Source organism: Copidosoma floridanum, unplaced genomic scaffold (assembly GCF_036245765.1).
Source record: "Copidosoma floridanum isolate Cflo_tuat_1 unplaced genomic scaffold, Cflo_Japanese_pri ptg000022l, whole genome shotgun sequence".
NCBI classification, from domain to species: Eukaryota; Metazoa; Arthropoda; class Insecta; order Hymenoptera; family Encyrtidae; genus Copidosoma; species Copidosoma floridanum.
Window position 1 is genome coordinate 5,342,966 of NW_028321899.1, and position 23,975 is coordinate 5,366,940.

General features: G+C 34.3%; 1 protein-coding gene across 5 annotated transcripts in view; it reads left to right on the forward strand.

Annotated features, from left to right (window-relative positions):
• Window positions 1–23,975, forward strand: part of Klp10A (kinesin-like protein 10A) — a 592,557-nt gene that overhangs the window by 63,318 nt on the left and 505,264 nt on the right. The gene's annotated exons all lie outside the window — the stretch shown is intronic.

A 23,975-nucleotide genomic window follows, 5' to 3' on the forward strand; every position in this document is an offset into this window, starting at 1 on the left:
CTACTCGCTGAAATATTTGAAAATTTTCGGAATAGTTGTCATGAGGCATATGAATTAGACCCAGCTCATTATTTTACATTTTCTGGCTTAACCTGGGATGCTATGTTAAAGTATACGAAGGTAACTTTATTTTTTTTTTTTCACATACATGTATGCATATAACAATAATTATGATTAAAGTTTTTGGTTTTATAATAGGTGAAATTAGAGTTGTTAACAGACATTGACATTGTTATGTTTATCGAGCGTGGCATACGAGGTGGAATCAGTCAATGTTGCAATCGATATGCAAAAGCTAATAATCCTTACATGAAAGAAGACTATCAAAAAGATAAGGATGAAAAATACCTTATATATTATGATGTCAATAACTTATATAGATGGGCCATGACCCAACCATTACCATACGCAGATTTTAAATGGATTCAAAATACAAATTCAATGGGTATTTTAAACGTGTCTGATGATGCTGAAATTGGCTATATACTTGAAGTGGATCTTGAGTATCCTAAAACCCTTCACAACGCTCATAAAGATTTGCCATTCTGTGCTGAGCAAATGGCACCTCCTGGATCTAAACAAAATAAACTAATGACTACCTTATATGACAAAGAACGATATGTGATACACTACCGTGCTCTCAAGCAAGCTGTAAGTCATGGTCTTCGCATAAAAAAAATTCATAGGACTTCGAGAAGATGTTATATAAGTTGTTTAATAATGCTGTTTACGGAAAGACTGTGGAAAATGAACGTAAACGAGTTGATGTTAAACTCATTAACAAGTGGGAGGGGAGGTATGGTGCGGAGACATATATTGCACGACCGAATTTCCATAGCTGTGATATTTTTGATAAGCAGCTTGTGGCTATACAATTACTTCGTACGGATGTATGTATAAAAAAACCAATATATGTTGAATTAAGTGTCTTGGACCTGTCAAAGACACTTGTGTATCAATTTCATTACAACTTTATGAGAAATAAAATGGAAGATCAGTGCAAACTTTTGTACACGGATACTGATTGTCTTGTGTATGAAATAACGAACCAAAATATTTATGATATAATGCGTGAGAATATTCAAGAATTCGATACTTCAGACTATTACTTGGATAATAGATTTAATATACCGCTCGTTAATAAAAAAATTGTTGGTTTAATGAAGGATGAATGTAATGGAAAGATCATGTTGGAATTCGTAGGACTAAGGAGCAAAATGTATAGTGTAAAAATTCAAGATCAAAACCCCATAAAGAAAGCAAAAGGCGTTAAAAGTTCCATTGTAAAGGCTACAATAACTTTTGACGATTATATAACATGTTTGTATGAAAACACTATTATTAAACGAGAGCAAAAAAACATTAGATCGCGTCATCATCAGCTTTTTAGTGAAAAAGAGACAAAAATTGCACTAAGTGCTCATGATGACAAAAGATATTTGTTACCTGATTGTACAGACACTCTACCGTGGGGTCATTGCAGCATAGTGGGAGTAAAATCATCCAATAAGAGGGAAGATTCGATAGAAAGGATGGCCAATCAGGTAGGAGAAGCTGTAAGGGTAGTTACTGTATTGGATCCCCCAAAAATAGACAGAACACTAGCAGATCAGACGATAGAGGAGGAGGGGTCAGCACTATATAAGGAGTTGTCGCAGCCAGACAAGCTCATTCTACTCTCAAGCAGAGATCCAAGTAAAGTTGAACTAAATCAACGGAAGCTGAAATCCCCTTCATCTCGTGTTTCTTCAATCGAAACGCCGTGTAAAAAACCTAGATACGTTGAAGGTAATATATTTTCTACATTAAACATTTACACATATTTACACATAGTATATGTAATATATTAGTATTTTATGCTAATTTTCATTTTTTTCATTTTTTTTTTTTTTTTTTGTTAAAGATGGATCTTGCAACACTCAACAAAATCGCTGACAACGATTTCCTTCCAACAAGGAAACTTTCCGAATTGATTCCCAATCAAAACTATATGGTGTCAAAATTAAGGAAAGTTAATACTAAATTCGGACCTAAAATAGTTGCAGAACTTGATGAAGAATTTCAAATTTTTCTGCAGACTAGTATAAGTTCAGCCTTGTTGAAAAACGAGGAATTTTATAATGAATTGTTGGATGCTGTAAATAAATTTAAATTGTTTATAGTGTACAATGGAAAACATATTATATTTTCTTATGCGTAATGTCAAAAAATGAAAAAATAAATTACAATTTTCTCTAAATTTGAGTATTTATTTAAACATTCTCTTCTATGTAACATTTTCTTTATTATTTTATTCATATTACAATCTTATGATTTTAAACTTTAAGTAATTAAAAAATCTTAGTACTTTAAATAATTAAAAAAAATCTTAGTTATTTATTCGTCCAACTATTGTGAGTACTGTCGAAGCCCAACCATTTGACGAAAACTTAATTTCCGCACCTTCGAAGAACCTTTTCTATGAGGTATACATCTGGATGCTTTGTTTTCTGCAGTTCTTGTTCGTAGAAACCTCCAGAAATAGGTTGATCTAGGTAATCTTTGAGATGATACGTTGATGGATTTGTTGCTGCTACTCGTGTGATTGTAAATATTTCCGTGGACCAATTTGGTGTATACCCTTTTTCAAGTGATTGTTTGGTTTTGCTCACTCGTACTTTATCACCAACTTTGAATTTAGGCTTGGACTAACTGTTATTTTCATATATTTTTTTAAACTTCCTCATGACTTGAACTTCATTTTCAGCAACAACATCTTTTGGTTTTAAACCAATTGTTCGATGTTTTCTATTATTATAAAATTTTATTAATGTTTGTAACAAATTTAACGATTCATAGTTGCCTTGCAAACTAAATTTTTTCCACATCAAATTTTTTAAAGTACGATTAAATCGCTCACATATAGACGCTTTGAGATTGCTGTAAGTTGAGTATAAATTTATTTTATATTTTTGCATGAGATTTTGAAAGTTAGCATTGTAGAATTCTTTGCCACGATCAGTTTGCATGTTTATGGGCATTCGTCCTTTTTTCAATATCGAATGCATTGCTGCAGTTACTTCTTCACCAGTTTTTTTCTTGACAGGTACAGCCCATGCGTACTTAGAGAAAACATCTATTACAGTAAGTATATACCGATAACCTTTGTTTTCACGAGCGTAAGGCTGCATCTCTACAAGGTCTTCTTGCCAAGTCTCGTCTAAGCCACGTATGTTGAATTTTCGGCGTGGATAGTTACGCCTGGCTGCCTTATGGAGTTCCTCAACGATTTGCTCCATGTATTAATTATCTAGGTTTAAGTTTTTTGAATCAGCTTGAATAAATGGGAATTTTTTTTGCAAGTTGTACATAAAAATTCGAAAGCTATCTATCTTTTTTTCGAGTCTTTTAACTACTTCAATCAAGTAAGCATAATTTACTGCATCTTGAGGATGTTTTGGTGTTCCAACATTGCACAGTCTTTTATTATCTAAGTCATACTGTCCATCTACGGTAAGTTTGTATCCAATACCAGGAGGACCTCGGCTACCACCTCCGGTCCTACCCAATTTTCGACCGAATACATCGACACTCATTTTGATACTGAAGCAATAATTACATACATCAATATATATATCCTCCCTCATGAAGCTCTTCGATAAGTGATATAATTTCATTGTCATGACTTGTATTTCCTGCCGACTTTTCAGCTATTAATAAGCGTAAACGGTCTACTAATTCATTAGGATCATCCCAGTGTATATAATCTACTTGTTGCATTATTTGAGCAGTTTTATAATAAGGTAGCAACGAGCCACCTTTTTTATGAACCACAAGATCAAACATTGGAGCAATAATTTTATTAAACTTATTGCTATTATGGGTTCATATAGATCCGTTTTTTTTAAACCCTTTTCTGTGAACATTTGAAATTTTTAATAATACGTAGTATTTTTCAAAATCCTTCTGTGTCAACAGAGATTCATTAGGATGCTTTTTAATGAGTAACTCCATTAATCCAGCACTCATTGGGTAATTTATATCGTTTAGTTTGATTTGATTGTTTTCAAAGTCTATTCGCAAATCACCAAGCTTGTATACCTCATTTTCTTTTCGCACACCATACTTTAAATCTAATAAATCTTTTTGATTTTTATCAAGTATTTGTAAATAAAAATTATTTAATGAATTCTTACTGACTTGAACAGAATCAATAGATTGGGTTAGAATAGTATTATTTAAATCATCATCACTTTCACTAATGGCAGACTCAAATGTTGTATCACCTTCTCTGATTCTTTCTCTATGTTTTTGTTGACTCACTTTATCAACTTAATTATTTTCTTCAGCGTTTTTACTATAAACATTATTGTAAGTAACAGGATTATTACTATTATTTTTGTTTTGTTTTTTTGTTTCGGCAACGATTTCCATTAGAGGGTCTGTAATTGGTTTGAAAGTTTCAGTAAGCAATTTTTAAGCCTCATTTTTCCCAAACTTCAACAGTCTGTACTTTTCTTTAACTGCCTCTCGCGCCTTCACTAACTGACGTAGAACGTCTTTCTCTTGTTGATACATGATGATGATGCTCCAATGTCTTGTAACAGACTGTAATGATTGTGCTAGGTATGCCCTAAATGTACAGCAAAATTATCAAAGCCTTTTCTATAGCGACCATTATTTATTTGCCTATCTTTATTTATAACAACGAATCCATGTTTATCGTCATTCCAGCAATTATAGCATAAATTTTTAAATTGAATGTATGACATGTCTGAGTTTACATGATCATCATACACATGCCTCAAGTTAACTTCATCTTGACGAAATAAAACTAAAAAGTTAACATTATCCCTTACAAGATGCTTTGGTACTTGAGCATATGACTGGCAAAGATAGAAGCAGTCCACATTTTTGTGTCTACCCATGCAGAAAAAAGCCTTTACATTATCTTGTTTTTCACAAGCTACATCATCAAAAATCATTATAGAATTTGGTAAAGCATCATCTGGGGAGACTACAGTTTCGTGTTCGCTGAAAGGTAAGTATTTCACACCCTCTATAGGCTCCAATAATTCTTTTAAAAACTTGTACTTAGGCTGTTGTAGTGACTTTGAATACACGTATACATTTTCAAACTTAACTCCGTTGGGATGCACGATTAAAGCTAATAAGCTATTAGTTTTACCACAATTAGATGGACCGCAAAATACCGCGCGTATACTGTCAGGGAGTAGTTCACCATGTCGGTTTGAACGATTTTCTTGTTTTACAGTAGCGTCAAAATTAGGAACTTGTAATTTTATGGATTGCTCTTTGAACTCCATGTCTATACTGTATGAATAACCAGTTCAAACTGATCTTTTAATGAAATAGTACAACACTTATATAGTTTGAGTTCTTTATTTTTCAACAAATTTGTCTACTATAAATACATTATTCATTTTCTCGAACGCTTAGTCATGATCTAACCTCTGAAGACTAATCATCGTCATGCATCGTAAGAGAGGGCATGGTCTTGTAAATAAAATCATAAATTCTTTACCAGTAGAACTTCATTTGCCAGGCTATCAGTACTGCGGTCCAGGTACTTAGCTTGCTAAGCGTCTTGCTAGAGGGGATCCTGGAGTAAATCCGCTAGACGCGGCGTGCAAAGAGCATGATATAGCATACTCAAAAAATCGACAAGATTTGAAAGCTAGACACGAAGCAGATAAAATTTTAGCTGAGAAGGCTTGGCAAAGAGTAAAGGCTTTAGATTCAAGTATTGGTGAAAGAGCAGCAGCGGCCCTGGTGACCGGTGCTATGAAGGTTAAAAGTAAATTTGGTATGGGGTTGAAGCAGGAGAAAAAACAGAGTATTAACAAAAGGAAAAAAAGGATGGGTAGGTCAAAGAAAAAACAATGTAGTGCTTTAAGTGCAGTTATTAAAGCGGCCTCCCAAGACATGAACGCTAAAAGCAAAAGTGCTCGAGATGTCATTAGTAGCGCTTTGAAAGGTGCTCGTAGTGCAGTTAAAAAATCGGGAGGTAAAAAGTATGTTACGATTCCACGCATCTTACGTCTTCCTACTCAAATTGGTGGAGCTTTACCTTTGATTCCATTGTTTGCTGGTTTGAGTGCAACTGGTGCTATAGCCAATGGAATAGCTGGAATTATGAAGAGCATTAATGCTGCTAAATCAGCCAAAAAGCAGCTAGCAGAAAGTCAGAGACATAATCAAACCATGGAAGCTATCGCCATTGGAAAAGGTCTTTATCTCAAACTGCATAAAACTGGATTAGGAGTCTATTTAAAGTCATACGCTGGAAAAGGTTTAAGGAAAAAAAAAAAAAAAACCTCAAAAAAAAAAAAGTTCAAAAAAATAAAATTACCAGATCGAGCTTTGACAAACATAGATTTGATGAAATTTTCTAAAACCTTAAAAATTCCTCATTTTCGCGGAGTATTCATGAGAAACAATTTACCTGCTGATGGTCCATGGTTTTGTGAAACAGCTATGATAAATCTTGATGATAAAAATGGACCTGGCGTTCACTGGGTGGCTTATAAAAAACGTGGTAATAATGTTGTGTACTTTGACAGTTTTGGAGATCTGCAGCCACCGACTGACTTAATGTTGTATCTAAAAGTTAGTAAGGTGAAATATAATCATAAGCGATATCAAAAATTAAACTCCTACAACTGCGGTCATTTGTGCTTAAAGTTTCTGTTAAAACAAATATAACTTTCTTACATCGAGAGAAACCTCTTAGTTATGCTTTGACAACCATGGAAGAAACATTAACACTTAGCCTTTCTGGTACTTCTTCTATTTTAGAAGCACAGTATTTTCCACCGATTGAGTTGTCGCCAAAACACAGCTACGTTCTTGGCTTAGTAGAACTTTTGTCATTCAACTCGATCCCAAATATTGATGAAAATTGTAATAAATTTTATGTTGGCAATAAAGTTATTGTATTACCAACAGGCAGTTATGAGATCGAAGATATAAGGTCATTTTTGATTGAGGTATTACAACCTCGCAACATAACTCTCGATATTAAGCCAAACAATAATACGCTTCAAAGTATCATCAAGTGCAGTCATACTATTGATTTTAGACCTAAAGATTCTATAGGCCGCCTATTAGGTTTCACTCAGAGAGTTCTAAAAAATAATACCACTCATATTTCAGACTTACCTGTAGCTATTCTAAAGATAAACGCATTAAGAGTTGAATGCAACATCACGAGTGGAGCTTACATAAACAGCTACAAAGTACACACGATTCATGAATTTTTTCCTGCTGTACCACCTGGATATAAAATTATTGAAGTTCCTTCACAAATAATTTATTTACCGATTATTGGGTGCATCATTGATCATATACAACTACGCATTGTAGATCAGGATGGTGATTTAGTCAATTTTCGTGGAGAAATCATAACTATAAGATTTTACATAAAACCTTCTCCATAATGGGTATCGTTTATAATAATCAAACAAATCATATAGACAGCTCAATATGCACTCCAGCACTCAGTCAACAACGAGCTGTCAAAGCGTTGAGACGTCAGAGAAAAAAGTCCATCAAAGCATCGAGACATTCAAGAAAACGATTGACACGACAAAAACTAACTCATCAAAACATTCAGTTTATAAAAAGTCTCGGTCTAAAAATAAAAAGCCCTGGTGGAAATTAAATTGGATATTTTTTTGTTGTATACAAAATGGACGAGATTCTAAGTATTTAGTCTCCAGTCACATTTGACGAATCTATTGCGCACTATGAGATTCATGCTCATCAGCCGTATGCATCATCAACATATGGCAACAGCGATGAAATTCGCATTTCAATTCAACATCAAGACTTGTGTCTTTTACCATCCAGAAGTTCTCTACATGTTTACGGAAGATTGGTCAAAGCAGATGAAAAAACGGCAGTAACAAACACCACATTGATAAACAACGCCATCTGTCACTTATTTGAGGAAATAAGATATGAGATAAATGCTATAGAGGTAGATAAGTGCAAAAATGTTGGACTAACAACCCTGATGAAAAATTGGTTATCACTTTGTCCAGATCAAAATAAATCTGTGATAAATGCTGGTTGGCTTGGCGTTGGAGAAGAAGATGATAGTCTTCCTAATAACAACGGCTACTTTGATATAATTCTTCCACTGAATATGATTTTAGGTTTTGCTGAAGACTATCGTAAGATAGTTGTTAATGTAAAACATGAGCTTATACTTACAAGATCAAGAAACGATTTGAATGCTGTGTTGCAAACTCCGCTTAATGCCAATGCTGCTGATCCTGCGGCCGCAGCAACTTGAGAAGACTTTAAAATAGTAATATTGAAGCTTGAGTGGCTTATGCCCTATGTGGTGATGTCAGATTCTCATAAAATTCGTTTATTAAATTATCTGCAAAAAGATAAGTTTATATCTATGAGTTTTCGAACTTGGGAATTATATGAGTATCCCCTGTTACCTAGCACATCAAAGCATATCTGGACGGTTAAGACATCCAATCAGTTGGAAAAGCCACGTTATGTTATTTTAGCCTTTCAAACTAACCGAAAAAATCAGAAAGATGTAAACGTTAGTATGTTTGACCACTGCAATATAAGAAATGTGAAACTCTATTTAAATTCACAATATTATCCATATGGTGATCTTAATCTCGATATTACGCGTAACCAGTATGCATTGCTATATAATATGAATGCTAATTTTCAAAATTCATATTATGGCAAAAATTGTACGCCTTCATTAGGCAAACATCACTTTCTCAATCGAATACCTTTAATCGTTCTCGATTGTTCCAAACAAAACGAGTCTTTAAAAAATGCTCCAGTAGATGTGAGGCTAGAATTTGAGTCGCATAACAATTTCCCTGCCAATACATCAGCTTATTGCTTAATTTTACACGATCGTATCGTTCAGTATAGTCCAATGAGTGGGGATGTCAAGAAACTCATGTAAAAGCTATATAAAGTCAATTCATGGGCTCTGCGAGCATTAGTTTATTCTCAGCCATCATGGATAAAGGCCGGAGCAACAGTTGGAGTAAAGAAGAAGCTGAAAATAAACGACGACAAGAAGAGTGGGAAAAATTTATCAAGAGAAACGAGAAGAAATGTGTGAAAATTGAAAAAACAAAATCTGCGGAAAAATCAAAAGATAAAGACTGTAGAATTGTTTGAAAAATTAATTTATTTAATCAATATGTCGCATAAACCGAGTACAAGCAATTTTACAACTGATGTTAAGTATCAAAAACTTTCAACTAAGGACGATGATAATGGTGATGCACAAAAAAATTCTTGGTTGAAAAACTTTGTTGATAAGTATTCATCCAACAAAGGGTCTTGTCCTAAAAGTGAAGGTTATGAAAAGATGAAAAAAAATTAAATTAAATATTATAATAGTGGAAATTGGAGTATTTTGTGGACGTGCAAGGTTTCAAGAAACCAGGTAATGATTATGTGCTCAAAGAATTGGCTATCCTTCCACTCAGTGCTACCGATGCAGAAGCACAAGTATTTCTTTTTAAAGCACCCTTTACTTGGCGAAAATTACCACCAAAGTATAAACATAAAAATTTATACCTTGAACTTTACTATCATGGACTAACCTGGGACTCGGGAAAAATTGAGTACACGGAAATAGGAAATATTTTACGGGAGAATCTTGAAAATGCTACGAAGATATTTGTTATTGGAGATCTGAAAAAAAAGTGGCTTGAAAGATTTGGTTTTAAAGTCACCGATATGACAGACTATCCACCGTTTGAACTCCCAAGATTAGTTACTACTTGTGCTCATCACAACGGAGCCTACAGATCCATGTGTGCTCTTCATAATGTCAGGCGAATGAAAAAGTTTTACTTTAATATGGAATGGGTTGATGTTGATGACAATGACGATGACGATGATGAAGAGCTGTGAAAAATGTATTGTATTTCAAGAATAAGATGTTTAACAAATCATTTTGCGAGTCTAGTTTGTACATGTAATTATTTTTTTCAATTTTAAATAAACTCATTGATCAAAAATAAACAAAAAAATTTTTAACAATTATTTTCCTACCACTTCACATCCTACATTATCATGTAACGCGCTCGCTTACCTTAAAATGCATGTAACCATCACATGTGCAAGCTGCACAAGATTTTACACATTCAAGCAGCGCGCGCAAACCACCGCTGCAGACGCACATTGCAGTGCACCCAACTCGAGTAGCGCTACAGGTAGTGCGCAAAAACTCAAGCAGCGCGCGCAAAAAAAAAAGGATGCCGCTCTAGCACTGCAGGTAGCACACACAAAACTCAAGCAGCGCGCGCAAAAACCATGCCGCTCTCCCATTGGCCGCAGGGGAACTCAGGGGAACGCCGCAGAGGAAGGGGAAAGAGGGGAACTGTTCTAGAACCGCCGTGTTCTAGAACCGCCATAGCTTATCTACTACGGCTAAAATTTCATGTTACTTCTCATGTTGAATATTTTTCAAGGTAGCTGTCTTACGTGTGCGTATGCACGTGTGTGTGTACGAATAGTTTTAAAGCATAGAGATTTAGTATAGAGAGCGCTAAACCCACATAATCCTGTTCGGTGATGTTTTTATTGGTGCGAGAGAGAACGCTGCATAGGTACCACATGGTCCTTATGGTAATTATGCAGTGGTCTCTCTCGCACCGTGGGACATAGCTTAGTACAGAGTTATGTGGGATTGGTGCACTCTATTCTTATATTTCTATGTTTTATGGCCACGTTCCTGAAGCCCGAATATCCAGCCGAGTATAGCCAAGGCAGTTTAAGTTCAGCTGCAGCCGAACTTACATACTTACAACTATATATGAGGCGTTTCACGAGAAACGACCTAGGCCTGCCGAGCGAGCGCTAAAAATCAATGTTTTCCAATCATTTTCTCGACCTGTTTTTTATACTCAATAAATATTGCAAATACCATTTTCGATGTATTTTTCAGTCAGCTTTCCGATGGTGAGGTTAGTTTTGCGAAATAAAATTTAATTAAGAACTTTAAGAAAAAATAATTTTCTGCTCAACACGTCCTTATTTATGTATACATGACTGACACGATGGCTTAGTGGTATAGTTGCACTTCCGTTGATGACCGAGTTTAAGCATCATTTGTCAAGATTAGTACTGAGATGGGTGACCGTTCAAGTCTTGCCGTTTTACCTCTGCTGTTTGATTTGTCGATTGACTGTTTCTCTGTCCCTTTAACATCGTGAGCGGAAAGTATGCCAAATTTCTGCCTGTTGTCTAAGTCTGCAGCCTGTGATAAAAAGTTTTCCAAAAATTTCCGTACGTTTTCGTCATTTTTGCAACATAACACTTGAAGTTAAGAATTCTGGAAGACAAAAATCGTTGTAACTTATTACTTTGATATGTACTAAGTAATATTAGTAAATGTCTATGCATTATAATTGACGTGCAGTCTGATTACAAATTTTTTTATTAATACCGTATGTTTCTTTCATTTTTGCGACATAACACTTAAAATTAATGATTTCGACAGACGAAAATTATTAAAACTCACTGTTTTCATATGTACTAAGTGATATCAATTAATGTCTATACATTATCAGTGGCGTGCATCCTGTGATAATGGATTTTCCTATAATTTTCGTATTTTTTGGTTATCTTTGCGACGTAACACTTAAAATTATTTATTTTGGAAGACGAAATTTGTTGGAACTTTGTACTCTCATACGTACTAAGTAATATCAATAAATTTATATGTATTATCAGTAGCGTACAGCCTGTTTTGATAAGTTTTTTTAAATTTCAATACTTTTTCGTCATTTTTGCGATTAAAACACTTGAAATAATTATTTTGGAATAAGAAAATTGTTGGAACTCAGTACTATTATATCTACTTAATCATATCACTGTAAGCTTAGGCATTTTTAGTGGCGTGAAGCTTGGGATATCAGATTTCTTTGAAAGGTAGATATTTCTTGGTCTTTTTTTCAATGATAAACTTCATTAATAACAAGTTTTGTAAGACAAAAAGTGCTTGAGCTGTTGTAAGTTCTATTGATAATTCTGTTTTTTTTTTGCTATCTTCGGTGTCGTACAGCCTTTTTAATTAGAATATCATGAAATTTTGGTTAATTACGGATATTTCCACAATTAAATATTTAATGTATTAAGCTTTTGAGGACTGAAAATATGCATTTTCAGTTACTTTATTTCACTAGTACTAGGAATGTAGTTTCAGTGTAGATGATTTTTTATTTTTTCAGTCATTTGTACATGCGTTTATAACATATTTTAACTTTGTTGGGTTATAGGGTTATATGGGTCATTGCTATATCGTGACGGTCTAATAGCGAGGAGCTCTTTTTTGATGGTTCTTATGAGTTGTTGCGTAGACAGAGACTTACCTTGATTCGTATACTCTATATGAATCTTACTTCAATAGTTTTTAAGGCCTAAACGCATTTTTACGATTATTTATACACTTGAATCAACTTTTAAACTCTGATATCTCGTGAAGGGTGTATTTTTATGATCATAAAATTAATGGGAGTCTTCCTCATTACTTCTTGAAGCGCTCAATGCATTTTAATAAAAAAAAAAAAAAAATTTTTTTATGTTCGTTGCACGCAACGTTAAAAACTTCAGAATTATACCAATACTTTAACGACTTATGGGCATTTAGTATACACGCCGGAGCTTCTTCTTTTTCAACTTCTGTATTGTGAGAAATTACGGTTAAAAACTAATTAATTAGCTGTCTAAATCTAAAATAGGGAGAAGAGCCCCCGAGGTGGCTTTTTGAGGAATCAATCAAGCCCAATTTCAGTGCGGTCTGTTACAAATTATGAGAGAAAATGTACAATTCCTGATCATGAAAGAGTGTGTCAGGGTGCACAATCTCAAATGTAACTCTTTTCAAAAAGTAATGCATTGAACCATCTGAAATTTGAACTGGGCCTTCAAAATGAAAAAGTAAATTCCGCTCTTCTCGTAGTTTGGTTATTATTGAGATTTAAAAATGGATATACATTGTAAACGTCGCTACATAACCTATAAATCTGCATATGTTCAGTAAGTTTATGATTTGAACTGTATATTTTTAGAAACATGAGATAATTGGCGTCTTTTTTTTTATTTTACAGGCTGTGTCAAAATTAAAGAAAACTCAACGCATTATTTTTTGAAAAAAGTTGCATTTTAGATTATGCACACTGACACACTCTTTCATGATCAGGAATTGTACATTTTCTCTCATAATTTGTAACAGATTGCATTAAAATTAGGCTCGATTGATTTCTCCAAGTGCCAGCTTGTGGGCTCTTCTCCTTATTTGGATTTAGACAGCTAATGAATTAGTTTTTGACCGTAATTTTTTACGATAGAGAAGTTGGTAAAGTAGAAACTGCGGTCGATATACCGAATGCCCTTCAGGAGGTTGACTACTTTAAGCAATTGACACTCAGTTTTTAACTAAAATTTGTGTAGAGCTTTAAGAACGTACAAAAAAAATTTATGCAGTTCCAATAACTGGGTGTTTATAGAATGAGAAATTAATGAAACAAATTTTGTAGGAGATAGTTAACAGTGACTCTTGTAATAAAAAATTTTGGTGCGATGAACAGTCAGATTTGGTCATAACTGTAGTGAACAGTAAATTAGTACTTGCCTAATAATAATGTAAAAGAATAACTTTGATTGGGTGCATGTAAAAAAAGTTGTTAAGGAGGGTCGGTTGGAGATTCATTCACTTGTTAAAAAAAATAAGTGTTGTACTTTAACATGGTGGAAGTACATATGAATTTTTTCACTGTTTCTTATCAGCCGAATTTTCAACAAAAAAATTTCCGAAATCGTGTGTTTTACCATGGGCGAAAGAGATTATTCAGCCTTTGTTGCACAAATTTTGAGGCTAGAGATTTATTTAGGATGGGCAAAAGTTCAAATGGATAGCTTAGATATCTTCTAAGGAAGACTCTCGTATCAAAAAATGTGCACCTTATCAGGCATTTAGAAGAAATATCTGCTCAAACATAAACGAAATTGCGATTAGGTTTTGCGTAGAAGTCCTCAAAGTGTATGAGTGAGAACCAAGCATCGTCTGATGTCAGCTGGTCTTTGCACATGGAGCGAAGACGTCTTTACAAAATTGCTTCTAGAATTTGTCAAACTGGAAATCATGATCCGAAACTTGGCCCAGCCTTTCTTAAGACTTTAAACTATAATGATGTGCAAAAAAAGTTTTTTTTTTCGAAAATTTACAACACACGTTTGTTGACGTAAGTTAAGTCTCCTCCTACTTTTCCTAGTTTATTTTTTATCATGCAAACGACATGTTTTCAAGTTTCATTACTCGAACTATCGGAACAAGCTGCTTTAAAGTATGTACCGTTATTTGTTTATAACATTTAATGGTTTAACTTTTGAGTGCTGTTAAGTTGAACACAGTTTAATTAACCGTGATGCAGTAGGGGGACGTTTTTATGCACGGTTAGTACAACTCACTTTAACACGGTGTCTTATGGAAGCCCCCGCACACCCGCTCAACCCCGTGGAAAAAACGACTGAACCTCCTTAATCAATAATCTGGAGTTTTCATTGTACTTCTTCTTTCCTTCTCTCACTTTGTTTGTATAGCCAATTAATATAACAACAACGAAAAAGCCATATGTTATTCTTCAGAGGTGTGTCCGTTCAATGCGTCCGTAACATGAAGGATGAAGTTGGTTTCCAATTACGAACTGTGGGGAGTGCTTAATGCACCAGCTCAAGTGGGACTGTTAATACATTTTGAAGAGGCCTCCTTGAATGGCAAAACGTTGATAATTTTTATTAAAATAAAGATATACACTCCACATATGGCTTTTTACTTGTTTAATTTATTGAAAATCCTCGAGTGTAAATACAACTCAATATTCAATAACGGGACATGCACTCGCATTTATAACTTAAAAAAAGCACGAAGTCAGATCTCTCTCTTGCCTCCCCCTCCGAAATTTGTCGACCACCTTAATTATATCCCAAAAATCCATAGAACTTTATACTAATGGAAGCAAAATGCTTTGTACTTCATGCGTAGGCTCTGCCTATATGTGTTCTGCATTCGAATTTTTCTATATTTACCGCCGAACTGAGTGCAATTAACTACCTTTGATTTTATACTTTTTCAAACCAATGAAAACTTAATAATATTTAGTTACTTGTTAAGCTTTCTGAGTAGTCTATTATCTTCTAAATGTACTATCAAAAGTATTTATCTCATGTATAAAATTAAACTCAAGTACCTGATGTATATTGATAACAATCTAAACAATCTTGTTATAAAACTCTACCAAATCCGAGTCTATTCGCCTCACAATATCCACAATATTACAATACATTCATTTTTGCGATTTCTTTATGATGATTTTTTACAAAGCAGTGGTGTACAACTACCTTAATTTCATCTGATTAACATTCAAAACTTCTTGATTCCTATAATACTGTAACGTCAGCAGCCGAATGTTCGAAATTGCCTGACACACCCACTCTTTTGCATCGTCTTCGCTTTCTACTCCTATCCATCCGTTCAAGTAGCACCAAAAGGGAAAAGCATTTGACGTTTTTTATCACCTTTGAGAAGAAACTGTTTCAAAGAAGACACCCGCATGCAGTGCACCTTTATTGCTGTCGATAAAAATTTCCGTGAAAACCCGGACGCTGCAAACACGCCAACTTATGTAAAAATTCCGAAACATAACAAACACCAAATGTTGTTTTTAGTTCAAATATAACGAAACCACTCACCTCATCCCCCATTGGTGCCCTCCTTACTCCCGCACTGGAATAAGCAATCCCATGCCACTATTACGGTGTACAGCTAAACAGCCTTTCTTTTTCCTTTCCCTCCTACTCTCAAGAATATTAACAGTGCGTTGAAAACATGATAATTCAGAAATATAAATAAATAAATAAAAACAATTACTCATAACATTTGTTACTATTACTGTTACGTTTATTATTAATATCATTATTATTATTGTTATTATTTTTATTATTATTATTGTCATTACAATTGTTGTTATTATTATTATTGTCATTAATTACTAGCACTTCTTTACAAATAACATTAGTTATAAGAAATGCCAGATGTAAAAAGAGACAGGAGGAAAAAGGGATTTTGTCTCCCCTCTCTCTAGTGTGTTGGACTGGAAAGAGGATTTTCTCGAATTTGCGAACCATCACGTGCTCGAACCTGAGTGGTGGCCCCGAATAATGCAAGGACATGACCTAGAAACCAAGTTTTCCCATTCGATGATCGCTCTCCTGGTTTGCACTCAGGACCTCAACTCTGCGTGTACACAAAAACGGCATCCCAGAATTGACCCGTTTGATACCGCATATGAGGTCCGAAGCCTCCTACACTAGCCAGTTTCAATCACTCGATTTCACCATCCTCGACTCTTTTTTGGTCGAGGTCCTATGCTTGACTCGTCTTGGGCAAATTCTCTGTACTGCTGCTCTCAATTGGCGGCACTCTTTCAAGACGATCCTTGATTTCTTTTGTTAAAATATCAGTCCATTCGGGTTGCCTCTAATTTTGGCAAACAATAAAACAGTTAGTCAAAAAAAAAAAGAAAAAAAAAAGAATCTTTTTCCATTTGCGACTACGCATCCATCCTTACAAGCAGCCTTCCCAAACCCTTTGGGCTGCTTGTCTTTGTGCACAGGAGCAAGCGAGTTGATCTGCTCACGTGTACCTTTTGCACCGTCTTGCGAGAGTGGCTAGCATGGGGTTGCACCTTCCCCACGTACCCTACCGCCTTGCATCGCGTCCTATCTTCGGCTATATCTGACTGCCTAAGCAGGAGACATAAGCAAAAAGAATACTGAGCAACAAGCGAAAGCTTAGCTCACAACCTTATACGTTACGCCGACGTAACAGTACATTGCTAAAGTTGATACAATACATATTTTTATATTTCTTTTTTGTTACTCTTCCCTACGCACTGTTTCAATTTTATAGAAGCACAATAAATAAGTTCGTATAGAGCAAGTATCAGTCCTGTTTATTTACGTCTTAAATCATTAGCGTGATGTACTCATGAGTTCAGCTAGTGGTCCAAAACAAAACAAGTTAAAATGTTTTCACTATATTTGCTCCCTTTTCTCAAATTTCCACTACATGTATTCATATCTAATACACAACGTATTATAAAAGTTGAGAAATTAAAAATATTTATCAGGTAAAAAATGTAGGTATAATTTTACTGGACTGTTAAAAAAAGTATTATAGCTCGTCCAAACCGCTATGCCTATTTACTCAGTTTGCAACTTTATAAACAATGTAAATTAAAAATCTATTTACTTTTGTATCTAGTTAGGACTAATTATACCTGTACAAACCTAATGGAATTAGTTAAATCTCTCAACCATAACCGATTAACTGATTCATGTTACTGGCCAGCATACGTAATGGTACACCGACTTGTTAAATTAAGCCTTTAAGTATTTCTAAGATTACTTCAGTAACTTTTAAGTGTCTTAAATATAATCTTCTTATTCTGGTTTACTTGTTCTTAGATACTACGACTGTGATTTATAATGTCATCTTAACTAATAAGTGAAATCAGTGTTATATTTAACTGTAAATATACAGTCTTCATGTAATCTATTTTTAATTGTGTATGTACAACACTGGTGACTACTATATGTATAAATCCTTGAATGTAAAAGTCCTTACAACCCCCACTAACCCCCCACAGACCCACACTCAAACTTCACTACCCCTCACAGACCCCCTTAAAATAAGATAAAATTTCGTAAATTTCTCCCTTATTTTGACACATGACTTTTGTCCAGATTTCCGTCTGCTCCTCATATCTTAATAATGTTTCTAAATTCAAACAAATCATATTCACTTTATTATTAAATTTCATAAAATGGTATTCTTTAAAAATGTTGACATGATAATATTTTTTTAATATACTTATTTTTTAGGCATGATCACTGTATCAGAGTGCCTTATAATTTTGTCAGAGCAAAAAGTGTAATTCTTGATAAATCATCCATTGTTATTGAAAACAATTTTAAAACTAGTACGAAGGTTTTGTGAGTTAGTCACAAAGTGTACGAGTGCGAGTATGTATGTAATTTGTCATGTTTTTAATTACCTCAAGTAATTATGATTCAAATGGGCTGAAATTATGTTCGTAATTTTGAGTTAAATATCTAAGCTAATGGTTCACATTCGAACAAGTTTCAACGAAAAAAAAAGTTTTAACAGCATTTTCAGTACAGCATTTCAAGACAAAAAAAAAACAGTTTTCAGCGATTAAATTTTAGCAGTACAGAGAATTTGCCCCAGACGAGTCAAGCAGAAAACCTCGACCAAATGAGAGTCGAGGATGGTGAAATCGATTGATTGAAACTGGCTAGTGTAGGAGGCTTCGGACCTCATATGCGGTATCAAATGGGTTGATTCTCGGATGCCGTTCTTGTGTACGCAGAGTTGGCGTATTTGGAAGAGGTCCTGAGTACGAACCAGGAAAGCGATCATTGAATGGGAAAGCTTGGTTTCTAGGTCATGTCCTTGCATTATTCGGGGCCGCCACTCAGGTTCAAGCACGTGATGGTTCGCAAATTCGAGAAAATCCTCTTTCCAGTCCAACACACTAGAGAGAGGGGAGACAATATCCCTTTTTCCTCCTGTCTCTCTTTACATCTTGCATTTCTTATAACTAAACTGTTGTTTATACGAGATAAGATATAAATCATTGGTAAGTATCACCGACAAGGTGAAATTTTGTTTGCGTGATTGGAATTGATCAAGTTGGTGATTTTTACATTTTCCACATCTCAGCTTCTGTATGAGTTTAATTTAAAGTATGAAACCCGTATTTTTCATTTAATAGTTTTAAAAAACATAAAATTTGATTTATTTAGCTTGTAAAAAAAATAGAGACCTAGCGTATAAGTTATAATTAACATCTAAGTTACTCTACCCACGACAATTTTTAGTATATCTTACATGTCAGCTTGTTTTTAATCAATTGCTTTAATAAGAATTATAATTTTAATACAGCTACATTAGAATATAACTTTTCTAGTTTAAACACAAGTTTCAATTTTCATTCAAATTGCCTTCATTTTTTTATCAGCTCATAATGTAAAACTCAAGTTCTTTTGTGGCTAAAAGTCTGTTATTTGGCAAAATGTCTATAAATAATTGTACAACAGAAGCTACCAAATTACAGTAATGTGTCGTTCATGGGAGATGAGATATGAAGCATGGGTAAAAATCACCGACCTGCTGAAATTTTGTTCGCATGACTAAAGTTGATAAAGTTGGTGATTTGTACTCTTTTGAGATCTCATCTTTTCTAACAGATAGATAAATATTTGAGAATGTTTATGTTGAGTCATAACTATTAGTTATAAATCAAAGAGAAATTATTTGTATCTAAAACTATTTGTACTCTCAAAATCATGTTTAAATAACTTATGATCGTTGTGTCAATGGCTTTTTTTGCTGGAAGTGACTATTGACTAATAGACCATTAAATGTTGAATCTAGAAGTTCTTGAACACTCTTACATTATGTAGCTATTTAAAAAATGATCCATAAGTACTTACGTTTTAAAAATACTCATTGTAATACGTCTTGCAATTCAGTTGAAAATACTAAATGACAGGGTAATAAATATATATGTATATGTTGAAAGAAAATAAAGACGATTTCGAATATAAAATGTGAAAACGTACGTAAAATTATTTTTAATCCACTCATCGATTCATTTATCCTTTCTACAATGAATGAAGTATCAATAGTAGAGTTTTTATGATTATTTCTAACGTCACTTTCAGCACTCTGATGAAAATTACATTCAACAATACTTGGGTTATTAGAAATGGTGGAATCTTGTAATTTAAATATTATTGGGTCATTAGTTTCTATGACGTATAATTTGGGAGAAGAATTAAGGGCTTTCTTTCATCCTTCGTACTTATTTAAAAATCTTTTTCGGTACACAATTCCTGTTCCTTCAAATAGAATTGTTACCAAAGAACTGTCATCAATATCATAAGATAATTGTTAATGTATGGCAGCAGCTATAAAAGACAACATTTTGTAGTATTATACAACTCTCTTGTTGAATAAACTCAATACGATTTCAAAATTTATCTCTTAAAAGTTTCATTAGCATATACACTATTGAATTTAGTAATGTAACCTTAAAATAAATTTTTTTACATGCATTCATGCAACTACAGGTATAAAAATTGATGTGCTCTAACTTACTCTTAAATTTTTTAGCTAGTATAGATAAATTCCAGCCATCCAACAGGTCTTTCACGAAAGAGTTCATAGTTCTATTTTATCGATTAATGATGATACAAATCCCATGTTGTTCTCGCAATATCGTGGTACTTCATGCACTCCCTAAAAAGCTTGTTTACTCTGCACTTTTGACTGTGCAGAAGACTATATGTCGCAGCTGTGTAACTATAGCAGACGAGCCAAGCCAAATCGGCCTGGCACACTTCTGTTTTGGTGTTGCAGCCAACTACCACTGGCCGAACCGCTAAAACGGCGGTGGTGTGTTCAGCCAAAATCGTAGAGGATCTTCTTCTATAAGTAATATTTACAGCAAAAGAATCAGAACCTCTTTTGTATCTACCATTATCAACATCTTTCTTCTTGTTTATTACAATAAACTCATGTTTTCCAACTCCCTAACAGTTTACACATAATTTTTTGAATCCGTTATACATCAAATCAGTATTAACATGATCTTTATTGATGTGCTTTAAATTTATATAATCTTGTCGACATGTCACCAAGAGATTTAAATTATCTCTGATCAAATGCTTTGTAACTAAAGCATTGGATTGACAAAGATAGTTACAGTCAATACTTTCGTGACCTCCCATGCAGAAAAAGGCTTTTACATTATCTTGTTTTTCACAGGCAATGTCGTCGAACATCATTATGGAGGTTTGGTAGTGCCTTATCGAGAGATATGACTGATTCATGATTACTTAATGAGAAATACTTTATGCAATCTATGAATTCCAGCAGCTGTTCTAGAAATTTATTCTTTGGCTCATTCAGCGACTTTAAGTATAGATGAACATTCTCAAATCTCTATCCGTTGGGGTGAGTAATCAAAGCAAGCAAGCTGTTTGTTTTACTACAGTTTGATTGACCACAAACAACAGCTCTTATAGTATGGGGTAGAAAATCACCGTGGCATTTTATTTTCTTATGTTGCGTAACTATTTCGTCAAAATTTACGACAGGAAGTTTAATATTCTGTTCCACGAAGCTCATGTTGACTGTATGATGACTCAACTGAAATTGAAACATAATACTAAAAATAATATGCCTATATACTTTCAAGCTCATTCGTCATCGTATTTTTCAATCTTGCTGATCAGACAGTTGAAATTAATTGAAGGAAGTTTGACATTCCGTTCTTCGGAGCTCGCGTTGACTGTTAACTGACTGAAACCGGGAATAGTGCTCTACTCATGTTTTCAAGCTTATTTATCGTTAAACACTTAAAAAGTGATGATCATTTATCATCGCAAAGGCTGTAGAGTTGTTAGCACACTTATTAAGAAACTACCTGTAGAACTGCACGTACCAGGATATCAGTCTTACAGATCAGACACTAAATTATCCAAGAGATTAGCTCACGGAGATCTAGTTATCAATCCATTAGGTCAAGGTTATGAACAACACAATATAGCCTATTCTCAGAATCGAGAAAACATTGTGGCAAGAAACACTGCTGACAAGATTCTCGCTGAACAGGCGTGGCAAAGATTCAAAGCTAAAGGTGCTGGTTTAGTTGAAAAAGCTGCTGCTTTTACCATCACCAATGCCATGAAATTAAAATCAAAACTTGGCATGGGATCATTTAGTAGTACGAGTACTAGTAAAGTGAGTAAAAATAAAATGAAGAAAAAGAAAATTACTTTGGAAAGCTTGATTCAAAGTGCCTCAAAGTCTATGGTTCCAAGTAGTTGTGCTCGGAAAGTTATTAGTTCGGCGTTAAATGGAGCTTAAGAGGCTGTGAAAAAAGTTGGTAGCAAGAATAATGTTCTAGTGTTTCGAGTATTGCCTGTACCGCGAAAAACTGGTGGATTTTTGCAACATCTTGTTCCCGCGCTTGCTGGCTTAAGTGCCTTAGATGCTATAAATATTGGTGTAACTGGAGTTCTCAAGGCTATTAATAATGCCAAAGTCGCTCGAAAACAGCTATATGAGAGTGAAAGGCATAATAAAAAAGTGGAAGAGCTGTTACTGGTAAGGTGCTCTTTTTTTAACCATATAAAAACGGCTTCGGTTTTTATTTAAGACTTAGAAGAAACTTAAAAGATGAAAAAAAAACTGCTACGTAAAACTGCCTTACCGAGTTTTCACAGACTATGACCTCATCATGTACGTAAAAATTCGAAAATCCCACATTTCCAAGTGTTTTTATCAGAAATGCTTTCCCAGCCAATGGCCCACGGTTTTGCGAATTAGCAAAAGTTAATCTCAATGATAAGGATGGTCCTCGTTTTCACTGGGTTGCCTTAAGAAAGCGAAGCAACAACGTATTGTACTTTGACTTTTTGATGACCTGCTGCCACCGATTAATCTAATGCTATATCTTAATGTTAATGATGTCAAATATAATAATGATAGGTACCAAATTTTTGTACATACAATTGTGGCTATCTTGGCTTAAGCTTTGTTTGTGAAAAACTCCATCGTCAGTCTATATAAACGTATCTCATGAGAGAATCGTTTAAACTAAATTTATTAGGAACATTATCTATTCTCGAAGCGTAATAATTTCCACCTATCAAGTTGTCATTAGCACATAACTACGTTCTTGGTCTAGTACAACTCCTAACTTTCAATTCGATCCCAAACATTAATGAAGGTAATAATAAATTTTATGTCGGTGATCAAATGGATAGTTTTCTCACTGGCAGCTATGAAATTCAAGATATTGAGTAAATTCTGATTAATGTATTACAACCCAACGATATAGCTATTAGAATCAAACCAAACAATAACACTCTTTGCAACGCGATGACGTGTAGTCATACTACTGATTTAACACTAAAAGATTCAATAGGCTGTAATTTAGGCTTTAACGAACGAGTTTTTGAAGATACCACTATTCATAACTCGGATTAACCCGTTGCTATTCTCAAGGTTAACACATTGAAAGTTGAGCGCAATATCACTGCTAGAGCCTATATAAACGGAGAAACAGTTCATACCATCCATGAATTTTTTCCAACCGTACCATCAGGATACAAGATTGTCGAAGTTCCATCGCAAATAATTTATTTACCTGTCGCTGTGAAAATAATAAATCATCTTCAAGTGCGCATTATTAATCAGGAAGGTAACTCGATTAATTTTTTTATGTGAAGTTATAAATGTACGACTATACTTGAAACAACTTAACTCAAAATAGGCTTAGTGTACAACAGCAAAAGTAAAGTTGGATGAGGCTATAAAAATAAATTAACAAGGGTGAGAATAATTAGTCATCCATGAGCCACCAAAATTAGATGAAGCTGTAAAAATAATGATGATTATTCTTATTATTATTATTATTATTGTTATTGTTATTATTATTATTTTTATTATTATTATTACTAGTATTATTATTATTCTTATTATTATTATGAGCATTGGATCATTCTTCTGTGAATTCTTAGCTGTACTTTAATTGATAAAATTACTACCGGTCAGCCTACGGGGGGCGTTCCCCGGAGTGGTGGATGGAGGAGACTTTTTATAGGTTTGTGGTTCTAGGGTGCTGTAGTGATCTGAGCTTGTGCCCGTGGGTGGTTGAAATAAAATAAAATAGTTCCGGTAGACAAAAATTCGAGGAGAAAACCTCGTCATAAATCCAGGGTCCTCGTCATAATTCCTTTGAAACCTACAATGGGTGACGCTAATGAAAACTTAGTACCGGTGACTTCTCAGAAGGAATCTGCCGCCAGATTTG